General features: G+C 37.5%; 1 long non-coding RNA gene and 1 pseudogene across 1 annotated transcript in view; both read right to left on the reverse strand.

Annotated features, from left to right (window-relative positions):
- Positions 1-26163, reverse strand: part of LOC138805382 (uncharacterized) — a 56343-nt gene that overhangs the window by 16457 nt on the left and 13723 nt on the right. The window lies entirely within an intron of this gene.
- LOC138805386 (U6 spliceosomal RNA) lies at positions 4486-4585 on the reverse strand (annotated as a pseudogene).

Genomic DNA, 26163 nt, shown 5'->3' on the forward strand with positions numbered 1-26163 from the left:
ATATTTAAATGGTTTTCAGAAATTGCAAGACTCGCACTGGGATGTTATTTATATTGGAAAAGATATTCGAAAAGCCTTATTTGTTAAAGTTGTGATCGTTACTCCCACAAAAGAACTACTAATGAAGAAACATTTGTATGTACAAAACAACTTCAAATGCATCCACAATTTGGAGATGACACATGTTTTTGTTTTTTTTAAATATATATCTAACAAGCATAGCCACAATACTAATTTTCAGTAAATATGATGCGATATTCAAACCTTAAAAATACGGGGTTTATTATCTTAGTGTGAATAGATATGATCTTACAAAGAAAGTTGTTTTCAACAGACATCTGGAAAGAGTTTGCCCACCTTGAGTTTCACAGAAAAAAACAGAGAGAAATACCTATTTGTTCAAGTTGGTCAAAATCACTCCATGAATATTTCTTAAAAATATAACCAATTTAAGAAGTCAAACACATATTTTGTACTGACAGTCATCTTACAGCAATAAATTACTACCTAATTATATGTGTATCTTTTTGCCTAACATATATTAAGAACTGAAAATGATCTCTTTTATCTAACTTACGTTGTAAATGCTTTGATTATGATTATGTTATTAACAAATAAAATGTACAGAAGGGTGGTTCCACTGAAATGACAGAACAGATCACTGATAAATAAAAAAAACATTGCAACACAGTTCTTTTCAGTCTCACCCTGTTCATATTGGCAAGCAACATTGCAACAACACACACACACACACAAACACACACACACATAAACACACATGTGTGCACACGTACACACACATATACATGCATGCCAAATTCAGGGTTTATTGTACAAAAAGTTCAAATAAAATATTAGTGTTTAGGACAAATGATAATTTACCTTATTACAAAATGATACATAATCCAGTCACCATTGAAGTTACATTTCATCTGCCCCTCCACATGTTACCACTTAATTTATTTTAGGTAATTCTTTAACTAATTCATTCCTTCTTTAGTTAAATACTAATACTAGATCTTGAACTCAGGGCCTAGCTCTGTCCCAGAATTTGTTATGTTTTTGTTTTAGTTTTCTCAAGTCTAGCATTTTTTTGCTTGTACCACAGCTCCATTTCTAGCTTTTGCTGGTTACTTTCAAACCAGAATCTAATGGACTTTTTTCCTTGGTCTGGTTTCAAACCACAATCATCAGATTTCATCTTTCTGATTAGCTAGGAATAAAGACATGAGCCACCAGTGTGGATCCTACTTTTTCCTATACTTATCTATTGCACATACTTAGATAGCAATTTAATATTGAGAGTATAGAAGCAAGATCTATAGTGATTATATTTTTCTGTCAGAAATTCAAGTTAGTAATGTACCTTTCTTCTTAAGACCACACACAAAAAATAATTAAGAAGAAATCTGATGATGATGATGATGATGATGATGTGTGTGTGTGTGTGTGTGTGTGTGTGTCTGTACTGTTGCAATATGTTTCACATATAAGCACTGTGCAGGGGTGTCCAGACATTCACAGTAATTGCGTGAATATCTGCCTTGAGCTACCATCTCATTGATAATGTCTAAGTGTCCACTCTAGGCCTCCCGATGAAGAGGGGTATACTCATCGTCATCCCTAGTATTCATAGGAGAGGCCTTTTTGGAATGTAGTCTCCACACTGTAGTAAGCGGCAAGAAAAACACTCTACCACTGAGCCATTTTCGAAGCCAAAGGATTAAGATTCTTGTTTGTAATTTGGTCAAAGCTATGTCTCTTTATGTATGCTACTAAAAATGTATTTACTAATTTCAAGTAAATACATAAATTCTATTTCCATCTCTTTTAACAAATAAAAAATAAAATTGTTTGCTTTGTAAATGGATCAGAAGAATGGAATTTTTGGCTAGCTAGGTCATTGCACATCTGTATCTCTCTTCCTCTCTCTCTTTTGTGATTCTCATAGACAATATGGTTGCTCCAAATTATGCTAATTTATTTTGCTTGTATATTTTTGGTTGCATCATTTCACTTTCTGCTCTATCATTTCCCAAATCAGCACACATAAACAGAACAACAGAAGTGGTTCTGTGGCTCATGTGGTAGAGCACTTGCCTTGATTTGAAGAGCTCAAGGACGGTGCCCAAGCCCAGAGTACAGGCCCCACAACTAATTTTTTAAAAAAAGAATCTAAATCCTTGATAATTCTTGGAACAGATCTGACTGAAATCAGTTGAATCACACTTTTCCTGCACAATGAAAGGAAAGGTCCAGGCTAGGAAAGCAGCTAGAGAAGGCAGACAGATTGTATGTGTGACAAAACTTTGTGGAAAATGGTACAGAGGATTACTTACTGGAGATCCACTTGCACTGAAAGCATGATGCTGAACTATTGTTTGCTGATTCTGAACTATTGCTTTGATCATTATATTCTCCAAGAAGAAAAAATGAAATTTAATTGATATCAAAGGACTACTAATACATGTGGTCTCCTCATTAAGCATCTTCAATCATCAAAATCACCTGAAGAAAATAGATAGGCCTACTTTTTCTTTTTTTTGGTCCGGTCTTGGGGCCTGAACTCTGGCCTGGGCATTGTCCCTCAGCTCTTCAGCTCAAGGCTAGCGCTCTACCACTTGAGCCACACCGCCACTTCCGACTTTTTTCTTTTTGCTTATGTGGTGCTGAGGAATCGAACCCAGGCCCTCTGGCATGCAAGGCAAGTGCTCTACCACTGAGCCACCTTCCCAGCCCAGGCCTACTTTTTTAGATGGAAACAAGTGTTTTTAAAAAAACAAGAATTTAGGTAGTCATACAAAGGACTTCTATTTTACTACTGAATTATACATTTTTTTCTAATGTTGGTTACCAATAAATAATGGATCTATTAGAAAGCTGTTAAAGCTCATATATTGAATAGTAATTTCTCTTACACTATATCTTGGTATTTCCCAAATCATTTATGTAGTAGGTTTTGTTTCTTATTTTCTCCTTCCTAGAATAAGCTGCACATGAAGACACCACTGGCCCTCATTTTCAGTCTGTGCATTTGAATACGGAGGAAAATCTTTCCTCTGCTCTCTATCAATTCACTACTCTCCAGTGAGAATTATTTAAAATAGGAAAAATGGAAAAAGAGAAAATAAATCATGGTGAAAAAACATGCAGAAAATTCACCGGATTTTTCTGACCATTTCAACCAACGTGAACTATTGGGGAAATACATGGAAACCTCATTCCCACTGGTACTCAAAGTCTCTGGTTAGGCAATTCTGATGAAGACAAGGAACAAGATGAAAACGTGAGGAAGGTATCAATTGCAAGAAAATAATGGAGAAGAATCCATGCAAATTTCTTCTTTGGGATGCTGAAATTAATCGGCTTACTACAGTGCCGAGACTACTTGCCAAAAAGGCCACTCATATGTATACTAGAAATGAGGTAAGTATATCCCTCTTCATCGGGAAGCCTAGAGTGGACATTTAGACATTGTCCATGAGTTGGTAGCTCAAGGCAGATATTCATGCAAGAATTCTGAATGGCTTGGCACCACTGCACAGTGAGTATATGTGGAATAATACCAGAATTGATTCTTTCGTACTTAATCATGATGCAGATACCAATCCCCAAACTAAGGGCCTCTTGACCCCCTTAAATATTGTTTCTTGGGATAGAAATAGCAAAGAAACACTGTATCTCCTTCTGTTGAAACATGATATCAAACCGGGATTGAAGAACAACTTGGAAGAAATTGCATTTGATATTGCCAAAAGCACAAATATGTATCACTACCTATTTAAAGTTGTGGAAGGCTGTACAAATTGTTATTCTACGTAGTAATGGTTTGGTTAAGTTTCTTAAATTTCAAAAGTGCCAGTCCATCCTTTGTGGCCCAACAAAATATTTTCATAATACAAAACAACAGCAATATCTTAATTTAAAAATTTATGGATTCCATGGTATTCTTCCACGTGAATTGCCTGACTTTGATGTCAAAATGTATTCAAGAGTTGTTTGTATGCATTTATAATGATTTCTGCAGAGTTTGTGATTTTTTTAATTTTATCTTATCTGTTGAAAAGAATAGTATAGAAATTAAAGATATTCCTGGTGCTTGTCTGAAAAAAAGTATCTATGTTTGTATAAAGTCCATAATCTATTTCATTGTCTTCTAGATATAATACTTTGAAGTCTACATTGTTTTATAATATATAGGTTCATTAATAAATGTGTCCTTTCAGATTACATTCCATATAGGAAAAGTTTAAGATTCCTTTTTCCTAAGTCCTTATATTATTTTATTTCTTTGGGATAAAAAGATAATGTTATCTAATTTCAAGTTTTGTAAAGGTTATGCTATGTAAGGGCCTTTGAATGTGAAGGTTTAATACACTGATGTCAAACTAACCTTTAATTCTGTGAATTACAGGTTTTGTTACGCTTGTATTTTTGTAATCAACTTTTTCAAAACTGTTTTCCATTTCTTGCATTTTAAGAATGAAAAATATGGAATAATTCACAAATTTTCATACCATCCCTGTGCAAGTGCTATGTTAATCTCTGTATTGTTGTAATTTGTGTAGACTTGCTGCTGAAGCATGGAGTATCCTCTTAATTTAAGTAGTTAACAATGTAACCTTTATACAGGCATATATCCTTGGTTGCCTATTTGTAACAAGGAACCTTTATTGTTCCTAAATATGCTATTGATCTTATTTCTATAAATTTCTATGTATAGTGGAAAAAATTTATATTGTTTGGTCGATTGCTCACATTTGCCATTTTTTGTCAATGACTATTTTGTCGTTTTCATTTTAAATTTGACCATATTTTGAAGCCTTTATAGCTAAGTCCAAAGGTAATGGCTTTTCAAGTACTTATTTATCAACTGAGTTAGCTTTGTGGAGCTAATGGATTCAAAGTAAGCCTTGCTTAAAAGCTACTTCTAAACTTCTGCAGGTTAAAATTTCCTAAATGAGGTCTCAGTGGTACAAATGTCTTTCTGCCCCATTACCCTTCTTCCATGTAGGAACAGACCAACCAGAATATCTTACCCTGACAGCATAGATTGTCTTACTGGAACAAAACTAATCTTAGTTACAAGGGTTCATAGAGAGATGAACACTTCAGACCTAATTGTTCAGAATAGAAGGTATTTTATCAAAATATAATTGTTAATTATTCCTATTATTTCAAAAGTAGCTAAAGCCAAGAAGGTGAAAAAATGTTCATATTCATGTTTACCTAATATCCTGGCCTGTCTACCATCCAACCAGGCAGGAACTTATACTAGTGACTTTCTATCACCAAATATTTCCATAGCTCCTGGAGAAGTCCATATGTTTTTCGTCGATATTAGGCCTTAAATTGGTAATGTTTTAATCAAAGTGTTTCCTCTTGCCTCCAGGCTGTAAATTTACAAATGGTAAAGTTTTAGGTCTAACTCTACCAAAAACTGAGGTAGAGATAATGGAATAATACTTTAAAACAGAGTTGCCTTTGATACCCTAACCACAACGGAACATTGCTTAACAATGTCTTATATTATATATACTTATATATTTTATATTTATATTTGCTGATCTTAAATTTCACACAGTGAATCTTACTAGAATTCATTGATAATTTGACAAATAAATTGAAAATTATTCCCATAAATAGATTGGAACATAAATAATTAGGTTTACAATATATATTAGAATATAAAACGTATCAATGCAATGTCTTCGGTATAAACTTGTGATACCTTCTAAGTGTTCTTGGTCTTCTGAATTCACATAGTAAAAAAAAAAAGCAGTATTGTTTTCCTCTAAGCTAGAAGAGATGTTACACTGCTGATATGTTTATTGTGTTAACTCGTTAGTCCCAAAGTTTTTTTCCATATTTCTGAAGCGTTCTTACTGATTATACACAAATTTGGCTGATATGATGCCTAAAAGCTATTATTCTTCTGCAGTACCCATGGGTCTGAGGATATCAGGTCCCAGTTACCTGCATCATCAGATAACATGGGCAAACCTTCTCACCCTGGCCCATGCAACATGCTAAGAGAAAGTAATTGAAGACCCATCTCAATTTCTTATTTCCTATAATATTTCAGTGCCCCAATTCCTTGCAGGAATTAGCAGTAAGCAATTGTGAAATGTAAGGCAACTTAAAATGAAAGATGAGCTCACAAGATATGACAGAAAGTACTGTAGTTCAAACTTTCAATTTACAGATGACCAGGCCATATGAGTAAACAAAATCCCAAATGTCACAAGATTATTTTTAATACGCCTCTCCTAATGATGAATGGAAGATTTCAGTCCAGCATAAGTAGGCCAAAAAATAATTCCTGAATGTTAGATCCATAATTGTTCTACCAAGGCTAGGAAAACTTGACTTAGAGTTCAAATATAATTTCAAAAAACATTAATTGAGAAGACCCTTAGTACTTCAAAACACTGGTACTTCAGTAAAACTTGGTTCTGTAGTCTAAAAATGCTGTCATTCTCAAACCAATGGTAACCTACATTTAATCTCTTGAAAGTATATTCCTTTTCAAATAAACTTTTTAAAATCATATTCACCAAAATAACACTTGACAAGTAGATGATAGTGACATTAAGTTTTTCAAGTGTAGGAATCAAGTTACAATAGAGTTGATTTGTTTACCCAGCACTAATGCCAAATAAGTTCAACCATTCATTAAAGTGTAGAAATAGTATCTCCCACCATTTGCAATGTTCAGTAGGTGCCTTCCAGAAATGTGTTAAATACATCAGCCTCCCATAATTCAAACCCAAATATTAGCTAATAAAGTAAATTTCATCATAAAAAAGGTACATTTTAAAAAGTCACTAATAGTTGCCTTATCATGTGTTGCCTTATCATATATTTTCCGTATCTGTCTAACATAGTAAGAAATATGACTTTAAGTCTTGAATATGGGTACTGATCAGAGATGTGACAAACATAAAATCTGTCTTCTATTGCTATCATATTCCTTTACAGTAATAAATTTTAGTTTTCTTCTTTTTCCAAAACTTATAGGTAGTAGAAAATATCATCCCATGTACAATAAAATAATCACACACCATTGTACAAAGCGATTTATAAAAACTGGTAGTTAGCTATAAATTCTAAGTGATTTTTAAACTTTCTTGTTGACTAAAGATTAATCTTCCAAAACGATGAGAATAAAATCATGTCTAGGTGCTTCACGTCTCCCGTCTTGCAAATTGTTATTGCAGATGAATGAATTATGGAAATATAAGCTGACATCATTTCAAGTATATGTGGGATTGAAACTCCATGGAATGTATATAAACCTTTCAAAGTATTAACAGACAGTTTAACAGAACGACTATCAGGAAGTTGAAACCAGAAAGGAATAATAGTAAAGACATAAAATGAATGAAAAATGGAACAAGGGGCAAGTACAGCTAGAATACTCAATGTACACATGTAATAAAGGAAGTCCTAAATCTGCAATAAATCTTGGAGATAGGGTTGGTTGAGAATCATAGAAGGAGTGACTCTGATCCAGGAGCACTGGACAATTAGGTGGAAATATTTAATTGTTACACAAATGCACAACCTTTTGAAATTCAGTTAAAAACACAACTACAAACAAAAACACACAAAAATCACAACCAAACAGCAATCCCTAGAGAGTATGTATAAGAGCTCATAAAATTTTAAGCAGTTAATGAAGGGCAGTCATGGGAAAAGCAAACAAACTGTTCAAAGAGGGCAGCTTGGGGTATGGGAGAATTTTGAACAGATTTAAATAGATTGTCAAATGTTATAAATCATCTATATCTACTGCAAATATTTTCTTCTGTGAGTATTCTTTTTTTTAAGGGTGGGTCCAGTCGTGGGGCCTGAACTCTGGGCCTGGGCGCTGTCCCTCAGCTCTTCAGCTCAAGGCTAATGATCTACCACTTGAGCCACAGCTCCACTCCCGGCTATTTTCTTTTTGCTTATGTGATGCTGAGGAATCGAAGCTTGTGAAGATAGAATGGAAGAAACAAGGTCAAGAACCCATTACACCACTGGAGAGAGAACAGTCCTCTATGGTTTTTCTCATCTTTCTTCACTACTCTTTCCTCATACTTTTATTTAAATCAAGTGATTTTGAATTACATCTTCCCTTCTTTTTCAAAGAATTACTGTTTAGTAATTAAATGTCAATTCACAAATTTTGATGTCTTTTTTCAAAAGAACTTTGAATTTAAATTCCATTGCAACCTTGTTTCACACAGTGAGAGTATATTTCCTGGGTAAGGACAATTCTCAAGGGAATCTACAGGATTTACAGCAAGGTTTGTGAGGCTTGTTTGTTTACTGTGGAAATGAGCCATATTCACCCACATTGCTCCCTCTCAGCTAAGTCTCCACGGATTTCTTTGCATGAAAGCCTATTTTCCCAAACAATTTTAAATGCTCTTAATAGGCTAAGTTGTTAAAAAGTTGGAACAATTAAAATTTACCTGTCATAAATTTTAAAGCTCTTTTGAAATTCCTTTATCAGAATCATGAATTCACCAATCATAATCCCGCTTTTACCATCAAAAAGAGTTAACATGTTGTTTTCATGATATAGTATCCATGAAACTACTATTTTCCAGTGCCTTTGTTATGCATATATATGACCATATAAGCTGATACTGAGCAAAATGAACTCCAAGATATGGAAAGAGAAATATTTATTTGCGGTTGTTGTTTTTGATGTACTATGTGATTTTTATTTTCTTTGAGATTTTCCCCTATGGTTTATCCTCTGCTGTGTTTGATTTTGGTACCCTGTGTATTTTGTATACATTTACCTTAATTAGGGAAGGGAACAGGAACAAAAAAAATGGTGAGGCAAAGGAAAAAGAGCAAACCAATGAAATAGCAATTTTCACAAAACAATAAGTTGGAAATGGACATTACAACGTCTGAGGGGTATTGTGATGAAGGAAAAACTGTGAGAAAAATGAGAGAGGGGATAACAAGTTTGAAAAGTTATGTATTCAGTACCTTCCAATGGCTGTAACCCCAGTGCACATCACTTTCACATTAAAATTAAATTTAAAAAATAAGCTGATGAAATAAAATTTCACTGTTTTGATATAGTAAATATTATTCTTTTTGTAGTAACTTTTTAAAAATCAGTATTATTTGGCATCTAATTTGAATTAATTACCTCTTCTTTATCAGAGGGTCATCAACTTGAATGATATCCAACTAGACAATTTTTTCACAATTTACTTGCCAATATTTAGGAAATAGAATAAATTTAGTACTTTCTTATACTAAAACAGAAAACAGTTTAATTCTATGGAAACCCATAACTTTTAAAAGTAAATAAGTTGTTAAGAGGACAGAATGTATGTGTTCTTCAAAATTCCTATGACTAATAACTACTCATTTTCAAATTCTGAATATTCCATACCTGAGAGATTCACAATATACCTGTTTGCATGTTACGTAATTCTGCAATAGATGCATTTTCCAATGGGGTGTTACAGACTGAGAAGTGAACAGAAAAAGAGCCACATTCTGATAAAGGATAAAACTATGAAACATGTTATAATTAATTCTTCAAGAGTAATCAGTTGTTTATCAGATTAAGCTATTATTTCATGACCGTCAATCACAAGATTTAGGTCATAAAGTCATCCTAGCCCACCAGTTTCCAATTTGTACGGGGCATCTCAAAATTCCCTTAATTCACATCAAGAATAGATTATCTCCATTCTGAAAATACACTGCATCTCTGCTAATGTGATGCCCTCCGTGTTCTGAAAATAACAACACTACAAACTGGGTTGCATCATTTTTCCTCCACTGGTATTCTTGGAAATATTATTTATATTTATACTTTTTTAAATATCATAGATAATCAGGATGCTAAGATTGTAAGATTACAGTTAAAAGCCTGTGAAGACTCAGGGTCTATGTTGAAGGGGCAGAATGATGCAGGCTCCGGCCTCAGGATTATCTGAGGACTGTGTTTGAGTATTAGGAAAGCTCTTGGTATGCCGGGCTAGAGAGGGAAAATGTTCTCTCTCCCTATCTCAAAATACATGCCACAGACTCCTGGGAGCTGAGGAAGTAGCTCTTCTGATTGCTTAAGCATAGTTGAACAGCTGGTCAAGCATTTTCCTGAGATTGGAGAAGTGGTTTGAGCTTGCTCTAAAATAGTTTAGATAATAATATACCAAGACAGGGCTGGGAAGGTGGCTCACTGGTAGAGTGCTTGCCTTGCATGCTTGAGGCCCTACATTCGATTCCTCAGCACCACATAAGCAAAAAGAAAAAAGCCGGAAATGGTGATGTCGCTCCACTGGTAGAGCTCTAGCCTTGAGCTGAAGAGCTGAGGGACAGCGCCCAGGCCCAGAGTTAAGGCCCCATGATCAGACCCCCCAAAAATAATAATATACCAAGGCATGTATCTGTTGAAATTTTTGTGTTAATGTCTTCTGACCAAATATTGTCAAAAATCATGCTTGCTTGTCTTTAAATACCCACTAACAATAAAGCATACCATGCAGTGGCAATTGCTGTATGCACTCTGCATCCCCAGTGTCCTGGCGATTTCTTTACCCTTACCCAGGGACCCCAAGGCACTAGATGATACAACTGGCACCCAAACAGGGACCCTTCATTGTTGAATTCAGGAATGGATATTCAGGTAAGTACTTTTAATTACAGGGTGATAGGACAAGTTAAATCTACTCCGTACTTACATATGCTTAAACATTTACTTGCTGCTTTTGGTCTAAATATTTCTTCTTCTGACATAGAAATGTGTATTAATGTAGTTAGGGAATGGAATCCTTGGTTCCCCGATGAAGGAACATTAGATGTTGATAATTGGAAATGAGTAAAGAATAATGTAGAAAGAGCTGTTCGAGAAGGGGAAATGATTCCTTTTAGATTTTGGTCCATTGGGGCTATTTTACATACCCTTTTTAAAGCTTTGAATGAGGAAAGATTAATAGCAGACTTAAAGAAAGAGGCCACGCCTTCTATTGTAGGTTTACAATTGGAATCTGAGGTTGAGGACACAATAGATAGGATGCATTGCAATTAACAGAGAAAAAACAAGTAAAAAAGGCTGAAAAGGAACAAACTGAAAGTGTAAATAAAATGTCTGAGCAAATGGAATTGATTTTATCAAAATTACAACATATGGAGTTGGAAATTAGCAGAGTGAAAGGACAACCTGAAAATGTGAAAGTAAAGCAGCCTTCGGCTCCTTCACTTGCCGATGCAATTTTTACAGCATTACTCCCTCACAAAACAGAGGGCTCAGACCATGAGTTTGATGATGAAATGCCTATTTTTTTCTTATCCTGTAATTCGACCACCCCCTATGAATGGTATATCTCAACCAGCCAGATATGAAGGTGCTGCTGTTGATGATATTGGTAAACTTAAGAAGGCAGTGATGGTGTATGGTCCTTGTAAGGTCAGCTCCAGGATGGCGAGAAAACTCCACCCTCCTTGCAGCAAAGTCTCCACACAGTACCTGCACTACCTAGGCAACTGGGACACCTGGAAGAGGTCACATCTGCATCCACTGAGGTCACATCTGAATTTGATGTGGCCACACCTCCTCTGACCATACCCTAGATAAGGCCTAACCCAGGCCCAGAGGCACTCTCCCGCTGCTCTTTTCTAGCTCTCTCACTGTTCTTTCCTAGCTCTCTGCTCTCTCTCTCTGTTCTCACTGTTCTTTTCTACCTCTCTGTTCTCTCTCTGCTCTCCCAGTGTTCTTTTCTAGCTCTCTCTACTCTCTCACTGCTCTTTCCAAGCTCTCTCTCTTCTCTTTCTTTCCTCTCTCTTTCCCAGGTCTCTCTTTCCTAGGCCTTTCCGAGCCATGTGGAGTGCCAACCTTGCCTGGTCCCAGCGGGTCTACTGAATAAATCTACCCCTTACCTAAATACCACGTGCGTGGTGCTATTCTTACTCAGCTACCTTTTTTTAAAAACCTAACATAAATGGTGGCATGACTTGGATAAAGGGCTTAAAGTCAGGATAGTTGGGATTTCTCTGTTTTTTTTTCCCCTCTTTTTACTTTTTCTGTTTGTTTTTCCCTGTTTGCTCTGAGGAATACCCGCAGTTCTGATGGCCTTTTGCGAACCCATCTGTCTGCTGAAGACACAGCGCATTGATACAATTGCTGGCCTTCACATCCACGTCCACACCACTTCTCTACTGTGGTGAGTGACGCTTCTCTATGATTCTCTGTTGCTCTCTCTAGAGGGCTCTGGGGGAAGTTGGGACGCCACTTCTGCCTCGTCAGCTCTCCTTCACTCACCTGACTGACTCTCCTACTCATTAATGGGGTGCTGCAAATCATGCCTGAGCCGTGAAACCCCATTGAAATGTCTCCTGTGCTCCCTGGAAAGCTAGAGCGCCTCATTTTTATGCCATTCTCAGATGTAGACAGTTTTTGCTACTGCAATGGTAAATGGTCAGAATTCTGTTTATTTTCAGGCTCTCTTTGTTCTCTCTCGGCCATTCATGTCAACTTTCCCTATCTCTCCCTTTCTTTTTTCTACATTTTGGCTTGTGCCCTGAAGAGTGAGATGCAGGCTGGGTCCCAGGGACCTCTTCTAGGTTCTCTCTCAAAGGCTAGCCAATTGTAGTCTTGGTCTATTTGTTCAGGGTGTCTTTGCATTTTGTTTTTTTTTTTTTTTCAGAAATTCACCATCTTGGCCACATGGTGGCTTAAGGATTTGGCCCCATCTGGCCCTAAACCTTCCACCAAACTTACTATTCCATTCTGCTATTGTAAGGTGCCTTGCTAACAATTTGCTTTTTTCACAGGCCCTGGTAACTGAGGCCCAACCATGTGATGTGATTTGCTAGCAAAGATGTCTAAACATTGTTGTCAAAATTTTAGGTTTTGAGTTTTGCCTTTTTTGTTTTGTGTTGTGTATTCTACTGACTACATGGTTTTAAAATACTGGTCATATCTGTGGTAAAATTCTCATCACATATAATGAGTTTTGTCTTTTCAGAATATTTGTTGGCAATTCTTGATAAGCCTTTTTGTTTTGTGTTGTGTATTTTACTGACTACATGGTTCTAAAATACTAGGCATATCTGTGCTGAAATTCTCATCACAGCTAATGAGTTCTGTCATTTCAGAATATTTGTTGGTCAATTCTTGATAAGAACCGGGTAAGCTCTACTTATTCTACTTGATCTCCTTGTTGCTTTAATTGGAAATAATAAAGGGGTTTTGTGGCAAAGACTGCAGTTCAAAGACAGCCCGGGCTGAAAAATCCCTAAGACTCCATCTCCCAACTAACCTGCAAAGAGCCAGGCTGCAAGCATGGCTCAAGACTCTTACCTCTAAGCAGCCAAACACTGGAAGTGCTATTTTAACTCAAAGTTGTAGAGTACTAGCCTTGAGAATAAGTGCTCACAGACCATGCCCAGCCCTTGAGTTCAAACCTCCTTGAATACCAACTGGGACAAGCCATCCCAGCAATGAGCACCTAGACACAGCCAGTCTGGGGAACAAGGGAACATGGAGAGGAGTAAGAGGAGATGACACATCAGCTACTTTGTGCCTGCCCTTTCAAAATTATCCTGAGCCAGGAGGTCAGTGGAAGTAAGAAGCCTGCCCATCCAATGTCTATACCTGTCTACTTATTAACTGAACAGGAATTTATATTCTTGCCTTTGTCACCTGACTTCTCTACCTAGTTGCCAGATATCAATAAAGCCTAGCCCAGGCCCAGAGGCGCTCTCTCGCTGCTCTTTTCTAGCTCTCAGTGTCGTATGTTATTATAACATCAGAAGACGGGCAGACAGCTGTCCTTAAACCTTATATTATGGAAGTTCAAGTTAATATAATTGGTAGAGATGTACTGGAACAATGGGGAGCTCATATTGAATTTTAACATTTTTAGATGGAGCCCATAGAGATATTATGGAAATCTGAGGAACTTCTTTGGATTCAACAATGTCCTTTATCTAAAGAAAAATTAGAAGCAACTAATCAATTAGTGGAAGAACAGTTAACCAAAGGACATATTGAGCCGTCTATGTCACCATGGAATTTTACAATATTTGATATTAAAAAGAAGTCAGGGAAATGAAGATTGCGGACTGATTTACAAGGAGGTAAAGCATCCATGTACCCTATGGGGGCTTTTCAACCTGGTATACCGTCGCCTGCCATGCTTCCTAAAAGTTGGCCAATAGTAGTAATAGATTTACAAGATTGCTTTTCTACCATTCCTGTACATTTAAAAGATAATAAAAGATTTTCCTTTTCTTTACCACAAATAAATCATCAAAACCCTCATCAGCACTTCCAATGGAAGGTGTTGCCTCAAGGAATGATGAATTCTCCAACTATGTATCAGATATGTTGATAAGGCCTTAAAACCTGTGACAAAAATGGCCTCACATTTATATTTTTCATTATATGGATGATATTTTATTTGCAGGATCAAATGTGACAGAATTAGACATGGTGTTACAGTGTTTACCCTCCATATTTATAGATTTATAGATTTTGGATTAATAATAGCACCTGAAAAAATACAAAAAGATATGGAGGTAAAATATTTAGGATTTATTTTTGTTTTTTTGTTTTTTTTATTTTGAAAATGCGGTACAGAGGGGTTGCAATTACATGGGCAAGAGAGTGAGTACATTTCTTATCAAGCATTGTAGGCTCTTAGTTTACCCTTCCCATCCCTTTCCATTTTCCTTCTCCCCCACCAAATCCACCCCCCTCAAGCTGTAAAGTTCGTTTTCGACATGACAACTTGTACTTCTCATTGTTGCAACAAGTCCACCTGTATCCTTATTTAAATGACTGGTTTTTCCCCTTCCCCTCCACAAATTATACCGACATCAAATAGTGTGAAAGCAGGGGTTATACAGTGGGTAAGGGACATACAAAGCAACAAAGAAATAATCTTATAAATGCGTTAGAAACAAATGCATGAAAGAAAAAAAAAACATTTAAATACATAGCTTAGGATTCATTTTCTAACATCACCTTATCTGACCTTTTCTGCTTGACTCATACATATACTAGATATTGCAAATAAGCGAAATCATGGGACGTATGTTTCTTTGGGCTTGGCTTACTTCACTGAATATAATATTTTTCCAAGTCTTTCCATATCCTAACAAATGGGGCAATGTCATCCTCCATGCTCCTGGATTGGAAAGATTAACATCCTGATAATGACAATATTTCCCAAGGCTATCTACAAATTCAATGCGATACCTATCAAAATTCCAACGTCATTCTTCAAGGAAATAGAAGAGGAAATCCAAAAATTCATATGGTACAATAAATGACCCAGAATAGCAAAAATGCTCCTCAACGGAAAGAACACTGCTGGAGGAATATCAATACCAAATTTCAAACTCTACTATAAAGCCATAGTAATCAAAACAGCTTAGTACTGGCACAAGAATAGACCTCAGGACCAATGGAATAGAATTGAAAACCCATAAATGAACCTACAGACATACAACCATCTAATCTTTGATAAGAGAGCTCAAAAAATAAAATGGAAGAAAGACAGCCTCTTCAGTAAATGGTGCTGGAAAAATTGATTAACTACATGTAGAAAACTAAAGCTAGATCCTTGTATATCACCATACATTGAATCAACTCCAAATTGATAAAAGACCTCGGAGTCAAAGCAGACATTCTGAAAACATTACAGGATGGAATAGGAGAAACCCTAGGTCTCCTTGGTGCAGGCTGAAATTTTCTTAATAGAGACCTGGAAACACAAAAAATCAAAGAATGGTTGGACAAATGGGATTGCATGAAATTGCAGAGCTTCTGCATGGCAAAGGACATAGTTAGCAAGATCAATAGAAAGCCCACGGATTGGGAGAAGATCTTCACTAGCCATACAATGGATAAGGGTCTACTATCTAAAATATACTTGGAACTCGAAAAATTAAACCCCTCAACAACAAATGCTCAAAGAAACAACTGCCCAATAAATAAGTGGGCTAATTACTTAAAGAGAAACTTGTCTGAAGAAGAAAGAAGGATGGCCAATAGGCACATGAAGAAATGCTCAACCTGCCTAGCCATAAAAGAAATGCAAATCCAAACAACTTTGAGATACCACCTCACCCCAGTTAGAATGGCTAAAATCAAGAACTCTAATAACAACAGATGCTGGAGGGGATGTGGACAGAAGGTAGCCTTACTTCATTGTTGGTGGGAGTATAAACTTGTTCAACCACTTTGGAAAGTAGTATGGAGTTTCTTCAAAAGACTCCACATCGAGCTCCCCTATGACTCAGCAATCCCACTTTTGGACATTTACCCAAATGTTTACAAATAAGACCACATTAAAGCTACCAGCACAACTATGTTTATTGCAGCATTATTTACCATACCTAAGATCTGGAACCAACCCAGATGCCCCTCAGTAGATGAATGGATCAAGAAAATGTGGTATATATACACAATGGAATTCTGTGTCTCCATCAGGATATGTTGTTTGTAGACAAACAGTGACACCTCAAAAAATATCTTTACGACGTGATCAATTACATATGTTAAATGATTTTCAAAAGTTAATAGGAGATATTATTTGCATGCGACCGGCCTTAGGAATTCCTACTTACCAATTACATAATTTGCTTTCATTGTTACAATTGGAGCCTGATTTACATAGCAAAAGAACTTTAACTAAGGAAGCTGAAAGAGAAGTACAATTTGTAGAACAGAGAATTAAAAAAATGTTTTTACATCGAGTAACGCTAAATCAACTCATAAATTTATGTATTTTAGATACATGGAAATACCCAACAAGAATTATACGACAAAATGAGATACCATTAGAATGGATTTATACGCAGCATAGATTTACAAAAAATATTATTCCTTATCAACAACAGTTGGCAATTATTATTCAACAGGCCAGGCAACGGGTATTTACCCTATCGTGGTATGATTTATTTGAAATTATCTTTCCTTTGCCAAAAGTCCAACTAAAATATTTGTTAAACCTGTCTGAAACGCTACAAATAGCATTAGTAAATTTTACTGGGCAATATTCCTATCATTTTCTCATAGGTAGATTGTGGGATTGCTTGCATAAACAACAACTTGTCATTAATAATATAATTACCAAGGTACCTATTTCCACTGCTCTTACCGTTTTTACAGATGGCTCCAAAACAAAAAGTGCTATTGGACAACAAATAAATATTGGGTACAAACAACTACTTAAGCATCAGTTCAACAAAATGAAATTTTTGCTATTATTGAGATGTTATAAGATTTTGTGAGAGATATTAATATTGTTACTGATTCTGCCTATGCTGTAGGAGTTGTGACTAATATAACTGGAATTACACATTCATCTAAACCCCAGCTAAACCAACTATTTAAACAACTACAAGCTTTACTGCAACAACGTAATGCCAAAGTGTAACTCACATTTGAGCTCACTCTTTGTTACCTGCTACCTTGTATATGGCAATAATCAGGTTGATAAATTAGTTAGTTTTGCTTCTGCTAAACAGGATCATGCTCATTTACATACAAATGCTAGCCATTTACATATACATTATAAAATACCTTATTCTCAAGCTAAACAAATTATAAAAAGGTGTCCTATCTGCAGACCCATGCATTTGAGAGTTGTACCTGCTGGAGTAAATCCTCGAGGATTACAACCTAACGAGCTCTGACAAATGGATATAATCCATGAATAAGCCTTTGGCCGTTTTTCCTTTGTACATGTTACAATAGATACGTATTCCAAATTTGTTTGGGCTTCTGCCCTTATGGGAGAAATTGTTAACCATGTAATAGAACACTTATTGGAAGCTTTTGCCATTATGGGAGTGCCTGCCAAAATAAAGACTGATAATGGACCAGCCTATAAAAGTATCAGATTTAAAAGATTTTGTGAACTTTATGATGTAGTACATATTACAGGAATAGAATACAACCCCCAAGGACAAGCCATTTTTGAACGAGTTCATGGCATACTAAAACAACAAATTAAAAAACTAAAAAGGAGGAAAAGGTTGGATGAGGGTATGGATATTTTGTGGTTTTCCATGCAAAATCCTAAAATAATTTTACATCAAGCTCTCTATGTTCTTAATTTTTTAAATTTACCACAAGTAGATATTTTAACTAGAGCTGAGCGCTATTTTGAACAAATATCAGAAAAACATTATTTAAATGCTTATGTATGGATTAAGATTGCATTGGATGCAGAAAGGCAACTAGGAACATTATTACATAAGGGGTGAGGATAGGGTTTTGTGTCTACACAGGATGGCAAACAATACTAGCTTCCTGCCTGATGGATACAGATGCGGCCCAGTGAGGACAGCCCTGTATCCTTCAAGGAATCAGCCACCAGTTGAGGAAAAAGAACCCTTAGATATGTATTTTAATGTTTTTTTTTCTTTCATGCATGTGTTTCTAACGCATTTATAATATTATTTCTTTGTTGCTTTGTATGTCCCTCCCCCACAGTATAACCACTGCTTTCACTATATTTGATGTCAGTATAACTTTTGGAGGAGATGGGGAAAAATAAGTCGTTTAAGGATACTGGTGGACCTGTTGCAACAATGAGAAGTACAAGTTGTCATGTCCAAATCGAGCTTTACTGTGGAGAGCTGCGGGAGCCGACCAAAGATGGCAGGGCCACATGGCACGGCCATGACAAAAGATGGCGCTGGCTTCCGCCTTCCGCCTTCCCGACAGCGAGTGCTCTCTGTGAAAAACAACTCCTTATATGGCTATGGCTTGGCTACTGGCTTGCTTCCATGTTTGTGACCCTATTGGAATTTGCCACGTGTCACTTCGGGGTTGGCCATCCAGGAGGCTTATAACTGGAGTGTGGGTGCGGGGCGAGGAAGAAGCAATAAAAGCTAACAAACAAGGTTCCTGAATAAACTGCTTTGACAAGAATCCCGGGTCGTGTCTTCCTTGCTGGTCAAGGTAGATGCGACAGCTGGTGGCCCATACGGGGAACTAACTCCACAAGGGATTCAAAACTCCTGGCAGTCAGGGTGGTGCACCCGTAAGTTCCCAGGAAAAGGAAATCTGCTACAAGAGCAGGGTAAGTTCCCAGGTAAGTGGGAATCCACGATTAAAGCGGGCATAATACGGGGCTCTTCTCTGTAGATAAAGAGAGAGTGGAAACCCGGGAAGAAATACAGGCCTAAAGTAAAAGTAACAAAAAATATTTTTTTTAATAACTAAGATGGGCGCCGCGACTTCACATCCAATTTTTCTGGCCTTGGAAGAGCTGCTACACTTAAAAGGGCTAAAGTTAAAAAAGGATACTTTACAGAAGTTCCTTGAGGCTTGCAATATTGTAGCTCCTTGGTTCATAGTGTCCGGGAGCCTTACAGCAGCCTCGTGGGAAAAGTTAGGGAGGGATTTGGACTTTGCCTATAAACAGGGCACATTAAGGGCAGGAGTCCGCCCCATTTGGGCATTGATTAAGGGCTGTCTGGAGGATCAGAGCTGCTGTGAGATTGTAGAAAATGGACAGTCAGCACTGGTGCAGTTACAGGAGGAGAGGTCAGAGAACGCGATCAGTGAAGTGGGAGACAGTAAACAGGGCAAAAGGAGGCAACTATACCCAGAACTGTCTGAGCTAAAAAAGGAAAGAGAAAGTTCCAGTGAGTTAGAGGAGGAAGAAGTGAGAGCACTTATTCAACAGATGAAAAGGAGCAGTATAAAAAAGGGAGAACATAAGCTAAGCCAATCTGTGCTTAATGAGGACATAAAAAGAACTTCTGGTCAAGCCCCTTTAGATGACGTAGAAAGACCTTCCAGTCAAGCCCTTTTAGGTCCTCCTCCATATCTACATGGAGCCAATGGGCATACATTTTGCCCGGATACTTGGAGGACTGCTCGAGCAAAACTCGCCTTTCCAGTTTTTCAAGACAATAATCAACTGAGATTTCATGAGCCTCTAGAATTTAAAGTAATTAAGTCCTTGGCTGAGTCTGTTGGGACGTATGGGATTTCAGCCTCTTTTACCGTGGCTTAAGTGGAAGCTATAAAAAGATATTGCATGACTCCCTCTGATTGGGCGAGTCTAGCACGAGCATGTCTGAGTCCAGGCCAATACTTGGATTGGAGGGCATTTATGCTAAAATTTTGTAATGAACAGGCAGCCATTAATCAAGCAAACGGATGTCAGGCTTGGGACAGAGATATGCTCTTAGGACAAGGCCGCTTTGCTAATGCTCAGACAAGATATCCCCCTGAAGTGTATCAACAGATAAATGATGTTTGCATTAGGGCGTGAAAATCACTACCAAATAAGGGGAAAGTTAGTGGTAATCTCACCAAGATCCTGCAGGGGGCTACCGAGCCTTTTTTAGATTTTGTGGCCAGAATGGTGGAAGCAGCAGACAGAATTTTTGGGGATCCTGACATGGCTATGCCTCTTATAAAACAATTAGTCTATGAGCAATACACCAAAGAATGCAGAGTTGCCAGGTTTCCCCTTTTGTGTTTTTGATAATTAACAACATCTCTATATGTTCAGATGATGTGTGTGCTTGTACTAATGAAACCTGCTATTATGCTACCTGCTGGAGTTCTCAATATTCGTTAGCTATAGTTGCACGCATTCCGCGTTGGGTGCCTGTGCCAGTAGATGCTTCTCAATCTGTAACCTTGTTTAGACATAAAAAAAAATTGGCAATAATAATAATAATAATAATAATAATAATAATAATAATAATAATAATAATAAAAACACCCTTCTTTGGTTGGGAAGTGGTCTCGATAAGAAAAAAAAAAGAGAGAGATTTTGGCTTCACTGCGGCCATTGTAACTGCTATAGCTGTGGCTGCTGTGGGTGCAACAGCTGCCGCTGTCGCCATGTCACATACTGTGCAGACGGCTCAGACTCTAAATAACTTGTCGGCTACTACAGCCAGAGCTTTGGATTTACAACAAGTGGACATTGCACAATTAAAAGGAGGACTGATGCTGTTAAATAAAAGGTTTGACCTTGTACAGGAACAGGTTGATATCATGTGGCAGTTGGCACAGCTGGGATGTGTTCAAAAATATGAAGGGCTTTGTATTACTACTATTCAGTATTATAACTATACCCAAGCAGCAAATTTGTCTAAACAACTGTCAAGTTATCTTTTAGGCAACTGGACAGGGGAATTCGACCAATTGATGTTACAGCTACGATTGGCCATTGTCGCGGTAAACTCCACCCGGATGGATGATGCCCTGTTACAAGATGTTTCCTCCTGGATTTTGACAGCTGTGGATCATTTGAAGGAGTGGGCGGGAATAGGCTCCCTTATTGGTATCCTGGCATTGGAGATCTTGCTGTGCCTGTGGTGCATATATCGGATTAGGAGCTCACAGCGCAGGAGTATGGCTATGGTGGTCCAGGCCTTCACTGCCATTGAGGCCAGACAGTCCCCTCACGTGTGGCTTGCCACATTAAGAGAATAGCACAGGGTGTAAGGCAAATGCACTGCACATGGGCAAACGCACTGCACATGGGAATCACTTACTGGCGTGAGCCCAAGAAGAGCATGTTGGGTTACAAGTGGGTTGATGCCCAAGATCCCACCTCTGCAAAAAAGGCATCGGACGGGCCTGGTCATCACTGGGGAAAGCACGCACCTCAGGCAAAGACCAGTGCAAGGTCCTCTCATTAATGTTTCAGACAGAGGCCCAACCTCTACTCTTACCTGTATCTCAATAAAACAAAAAAGGGGGAGCTGTGGAGAGCTGCTTGAGCTGACCAAAGATGGAGGGGCCACATGGCACGGCCATGACCAAACATGGCGCTGGCTTCTGCCTTCCCCCTTCCCGACAGCGAGTGCTCTCTGTGAAAAACAACTCCTTATATGGCTATGGCTTGGCTACTGGCTTGCTTCCGTGTTTGTGACCCTATTGGTATTTGCCACGTGGCACTTCAGGGTTGGCCATCCAGGAGGCTTATAACCGGAGTGCGTGTGGGGGGGGGGGGAAGAAGCAAATAAAGCTAACAAACAAGGTTCCTGAATAAACTGCTTTGACAAGAATCCCGGGTCGTGTCTTCCTTGCTGGTCGAGGTAGATGCAACAATTTACCACGCTGGTGCGCGGGGGCGGGGGGGAGCGGGGAGAAGGATTGGGACTGGGTGAGGGGGAGGCTGGGAAGGGATGTGAAGGGTAAACAAAGGAGGAGGCTGCAATGCTTGGTAAGAAATATACACATTATCCTGTCCATGTAGTTGTAACCCCTCTGCACATTATGTTCACAAATAAAATAAAAATAAAAAAAAGAAACCCCCACTGCCCATCTGGGGGCAGGTTAAAAAGTTGACTGGAGAAGGACAAAAGATGTTACAATTCAATGATAAACCTGTCACTGCTGAGAACTTGTTCCTGGCCATGTGTGCCCTGCTTACTGTAAACTTTGTCCATGCTAATGCTAATGTAAGTTATTGGGCCTTTGTTCCTAACCCTCCTTCATTGGAACCTGTTGTTTGGGGATATAACCTTCTATATTCTTCCTGCGGTTTTATCTCCTCCTTGGAATAATTTCACACTTTGCAATAAGGATGATGGTAGCTTTTTAAATTTTACTTACTATACTCATTCCTTGCCTGTTTGTCTGGGGCCTCCTCCATGTTTAGTAATGAATTGGCAACGTTGGGTTTTACCTGGGAAACGCACTTCCAATTTTAAAACACAGTTTCAGCGATTAACTTCTTGGCCATTAATAGTAGCTGGGAAAGTGTCACTGATGGCAAGTTATCCTTACCTATGTGCCCTGATTTTACTTATATTGATTTAAAATATCAGCCTTTTGTGTGGCAAGAGTATAGAGGAACATTTGGAAAAATGTTCAATAATTTTATTAATTGAGGACCTTTGGACAGTTTATTAACACATGTTCAGAATGGAATATTACCAGATGTGATTTATCAAATGTTACTAGGATGCCGGAAGCCATTAATGGATCGCTTACTGAAGTTCGATTGATGGCCTGGGGAGATGGAGGCATTGCAGATGCTCTATGGGCTTTCATGGCTGCACCCACTGCTGTTCAGACTCATCTTTGGAAGGTCGCAGCGGCGCTGAAACCATGAGGATATCAAATGGATCGTTTTCAGGGACGGTGAACTCTGCATCCACTTATAATTGTACTTTGTACAAATCTTATGATTCAACTGCTTGTGTAGCTCTGCCTTATGCACTTTTAGTGGGAAATTTTACATTTTCTCCTAATATTTCTTGTTTTCATTGTCGCCTGTGTTCTTGCATTAATTCCTCTTAATTTTAATGACAGTATAGTACTATGATATTACAACAAAGAACTCATATTTGGCTACCTGTCAAATTAGGAAGACAATGGTCCCAAAATCCTTTGGATAGTGTTGTTATTGAATTTTTTACCAAAATACTAAAATGTACAAAGTGCATGATTGGAGCCATGGTAGCTGTCATCTTAAGCTTAATTGCTATTACCACTGTTGCTGCGGTGTCTGGAATTGCCCTATACACTTCCTTACAAATTAGCACTTTGTGGAAGAATGTCTCCGGGATTCACATGAATTGTGGGTCTCACAGGTAGAAATTGATGCTCTATCACAAACACAGATTAATATTCTTAAACAGATAGTGGGATGGTTAGGACACAAGTTATTGGTTGTGGAAAAACAGTTACTGTTAAAATGTAATTGGAATTTTACTACCTTTTTCATTACTAATGTAAAATATAATAAATCTATACATGATTAGAATGTAATACAGCAGTATTTATCTGGAAATTCTACTGCTGCTCAATTGATTGCACAATTACAATTTAATGTACATGAGAATTTTGGTAAACAATTTACAAATGATAATGATTCTAATATTGCTGATGCACTTATTAAACAATTAGAAGGGTTGGATACAAAAAACTACTACAAAGCATTTCACATATTGCTAGTGGTAGGGAAATTATGATTGTTAGTATTTTGATTGCATTGGACTGTTATGTTTGATTTTTATGAAACCAATGCAAACATCTATGATAACTCTGTGGAAAGCTTTACTTTAAAACAAAAGAAAAAAGAAGGAAATTGTGAGGACGCAGGGTCTATGTTGAAGGGGCAGAATGATGCAGGCTCCGGCCTCAGGATTATCTGAAGACCGTGTTTGAGTATTAGGAAAGCTCTTGGCATGCCGGGCTAGAGAGGGAAAATGTTCTCTCCCTATCTCAAAACACATGTCACAGACTCCTGGGAGCTGAGGAAGTAGCGCTTCTTCTTGCTTAAACATAGATTAACAGCTAGTCAAGCATTTTCCTGATTGGTTTGAGCTTGTAATAAAATAGTTGAGATAATAATATACCAAGACATTGCCGCATAGGTCAAGTAAAAATCTATCTGTTGAAATTTTTGTGTCAATGTCTTCTGACCAAATATTGGCAAAGATCATGCTTCCTTGTTGTTAAATACTACTAACAATAAAGCACAGCATGCAGTGGCAATTGCTGTTTGCACTCTGCATTCCCAGTGTCCTGGTGATTTCGTTACCCTTACCCAGGGACCCCAACGCACTAGACATTGGCAAAGGCCCACCCAGGCAGGAAGGTTCTCTAGATTCTTATCTCCAATAAACTTTTTAGGAAAAGCCAGACACAAGTGAGCTGAGGTTGAAGTGGTAGGGCATGGGCCTTGAGCATAAACAGGCTCAGACAGTGTCCAGTCCCTGAGTTCAAGCCCTAGGACAAACCAATAAAACAAATCACAAACCGAGCATTTTTCTCACTGTATACAGAGGCACGTAATTAAGGGAATTGCTTCCTGTCTTACATAGAGGTAGAAGAAAGAAGATGTCACACAATTATTCTCTTCATTCCATGTTATACCAAAGCCTCAAAAAATCGCCCTTTTTCTAAATTTATAAATTAATATCATCCACTTTTTGCCAACTCTGTCTACATTATTCACATTATCATTTTATACATGAAGTGTTGGTATTATCTACTGAGTTCTAATTATAAATCTCATGAAAGAATATTCTAGGCAAATAGCATGCAAGACACATTTGTAAATTTGTCAATTAAACCCTCTACTTAAAAAGAATTTTGTAGTATCCTATAGAATATGAAATTACAAACAAAACCAAAACATTTATTTTAAATATAAACTCTAATTTAGCAAGATCTACATAGTGCTACATTAGATTAACTTTGCTATTTTTCCAAGCTTAAGCTTTTGTAATCCTTTGTCCTTTCCTTGGAATCTATCAGAATGATGATTCCTTACATTTTCAAATTTTGGATGGGAATCATGAGCCATTTTGCATCTAAGAATGTTCTTTAATGAAGAGAACATTTCAAACACAACTGAGGATTATATATAAGTTGCATTTCAATAGGAAACATGACTTCTCAAAACATAATGACAAAATTAGCCCAAACTTACAACTTTGTATTCCTTTCTTGTTCGGTTTGTTTTATTAAGACAAAATTATACTACCTGCTCCAGGGAAGGTATCACTGTGTAATTCCACTATCTAATCTCCTGTCTTAGTCTGAATGCTAGAATTCTAGCCTTGTATCACATTGCCCCTCCATAGTTTCTTGGTTTATTTAATCTAGATACAGACTAGCAATTCTGAATTTCTCCAGTAATATTATCCACCATACTGCTCAGAGTGTTCATGTACTCTTTTCAAAGATGTTCTAACATTTGACACAGGATATGAACATTTTCAGATGCACCTGCAGGAGTCTCTGATTCATTCCTCCATGGACCTGATCCCATTAATAATGATTACTTGATTCTCTTACTATCTCTGGTCCCTATCTATGTAATATTCTTAAACTTTTTGAAGAAGGTTCACTTGAGGACTTTCTAACATTAAAAATTATCACTTGATTCTAGTCTTACTCTGGACATATTTTCTATTGTTTTCTAACTTTTCCACATATTCTGAGAGTTACTTCATATGTGTATTTGTGTGTGCACATATACACACATACGTGTGTGTATATATGTGTATGATTGTATGTATGTATGCAAAAGCGTCAAGATCTTATTCAGCAATCTTGTTCATGACTGGTATTCCAATACTTGAGCCATGCTTCCAATCCAGCTTTTGGTTGGTTAATTATAGTTTCTCAAAGACTGTTCTGCCCAGGCTGGATGCAAACTGAACTTCCCAGACACCTTTACATTCTTA

Source organism: Dipodomys merriami, unplaced genomic scaffold (genome assembly GCF_024711535.1).
Source record: "Dipodomys merriami isolate MVZ:Mamm:240054 unplaced genomic scaffold, mDipMer1.0.p SCAF_390, whole genome shotgun sequence".
Classification (NCBI taxonomy): domain Eukaryota; kingdom Metazoa; phylum Chordata; class Mammalia; order Rodentia; family Heteromyidae; genus Dipodomys; species Dipodomys merriami.